Source organism: Neltuma alba, unplaced genomic scaffold (assembly GCF_004799145.2).
Source record: "Neltuma alba isolate B1F8T4 unplaced genomic scaffold, ASM479914v2 tig00010889_pilon, whole genome shotgun sequence".
In the NCBI taxonomy this organism is placed as follows: domain Eukaryota; kingdom Viridiplantae; phylum Streptophyta; class Magnoliopsida; order Fabales; family Fabaceae; genus Neltuma; species Neltuma alba.
This window is the reverse complement of record NW_021635676.1, coordinates 292,512-294,836: the sequence shown is the minus strand read 5'-3', so window position 1 is coordinate 294,836 and position 2,325 is coordinate 292,512.

The window sequence follows — 2,325 nt, the reverse complement described above, 5'->3', positions numbered from 1 at the left end:
GACTTTTTATTTGGTCCTAATTATAAGACCCCAATCCATTTTGTCTCTTATATTTATATATTTTTTCCAAGATAATCCTTCTAATAATGATAGTTTTGGCCAATATACTTAATTAGTAAGGATATTTTAGGAATGACAACACTTATTTATTATAAATAACCAACTTAACTTACTTCTTTAATCTCCTCAAATAAGTCAATTGGGTCTTATAATTAGAACCGAAGGAATAGTATCGTGCAACACATGCTCTTCATTGGTCCCTGACTGAATTAACTCAATCACAATGATGGAAGCTGTTTCGAGCGCTACTCTTCCACAACAAATGTCCCAAGTAACCTTCAGGCCACACAAACACGCCCATAACTCAGCATGAAGGGCATGTCCATCCTCATACAATTAACTAGTTAATGACTTGAGAAATTTACTTCCCACGAGCATTAACTAGTTAACTGAGCGATGTGGAAGTGTATTTACCACATCACGTTTTAACCAACATAAACACGTTTCTCATATAATTACTACCTCCTGTCCTTAATATAAGAGTTCGTTTACTTTATCTGTCATATTTATCCCATTTTTTAAGGTAGTCCTTGTAATAGTGGTAGTTCTAGCCAATACACTTGATTAGTAATGATATTTTAAGAAAGACAATATCTATTTATTATAAATAACAAACTAAACTAATTTTCTTAATTTATTCAAATTAATCAACTAGCTCTTGTATTAAGGACAAGAAATAGTAATATTAAAACTCATATTGACCAAGGTTAACAGGTTTTCCTGCAATAGTGTGATTCTTTTGTGATGTAATAATAGATCACATCGCTCAATAGTGATAATGTAAGTTTCTTCCTTGCCTTTGTTGAACAATATAAAATAAGAGAGAACGTTCATTATACCACAAGTTGATATAGTTTGTTTTATCATAAATTACGTATATTTGTTCTCGTTTATATTGAAAAAGATAAATGTGGACATTATTATCTCTATGTTACTCATATGAAGAGTGAAGTTGAAACATGGGATTCTCTAGGTAATCAACTTGTAGATAATACTGAACGTGATCAAAAAACACAAAATTGATGTGTTACAAAGTTGTGCGTGATATACATGTAAGCAATAGTTTGATCATTTAATTCTTTAGAGCTAAACTTTTATGTATAGTTGCATGCCATGGAGAATCTCTTCGTGGATGCTACAATGTTAACAAAATTTGATTCGAAAATGGCAAGAAATATCTTATTACACTATAATGGGTGAGTTTGTGATTTTTTTATTTAAATTATAATTATCATCTTTATTAAAACAAGTATAGATACGACTAGGTATATTTAATATTAACTATATGCAACAATTAGATAATTATGTGAGGCAAAATCATTTAGCCGGTATGGTCACTTGCAAATTAGTAAATTATTGCTAAACAATCCATGTGAGCATGCTTAATGGCGCTCACTTGTGTTTCATCCTAACGTTCCGTTCCAGTCTTAGTTATTTTGGGACGAGGCAGTCTCGTCTCGAAAATTTTGAAGACGAGACAAAAGTAGGACATGAAAAACAATATCTCGGAATGGGACGGGATACAAGATAAAGGTGTCCCATATATTATCTTTTTTAATTTTATAAATTTATTTTATTTATTATTGACATAATAATTTTTATTATTATGTTGCCTACAATTTATAAATTTTTCTGTGTAGGTTATATGATGTTTTTTTAAAGAGATATTAGATTTTATATATTTTCTATCTTTCAAAAGAAACTTTCTTTTTTGCTAATTTTCGATTGATGTCAATTTATTAGTCCATTTTTATTTATTTTCTTTATATAATTTTTACTATAAGTTTTTATGCTCCAAAATACATTTAGTTTTGAAATAAAATAATTCAAACAAATTTTTAAAAAAATAAACATGACATCCCCATTCTGTCCCGATTCTATTCCGTCCCATGAACACATTGACAGTTACGAGAAAGATTAAATTTGGTTTTAAAGTGGTCTAAGAGTGACTTGAAACAAGAAAAAGAAAACACTAAGCAACAAGACATACAAAACTGCAAGTACATACATACTGACACTAGAAGAGGACCAAGCCATAAAACGAGGAAGATTGGTGGCATCTCAAATAGCAGACCAATCAATCTCCACGGAAGGAAACTGCTCCAGCCTAAAGTCGATGGTGTCATCCATGGAATCTGAGAAATCCAAAAAAATGATGTCGGATTCGGGGGAAGACGGGACAGCCCAGGATTTATCCGACAAGGACGACGACGACGCTATGTTCTCCACCTTACAATCCTCCACATCACTCTTTGATTCTGACTC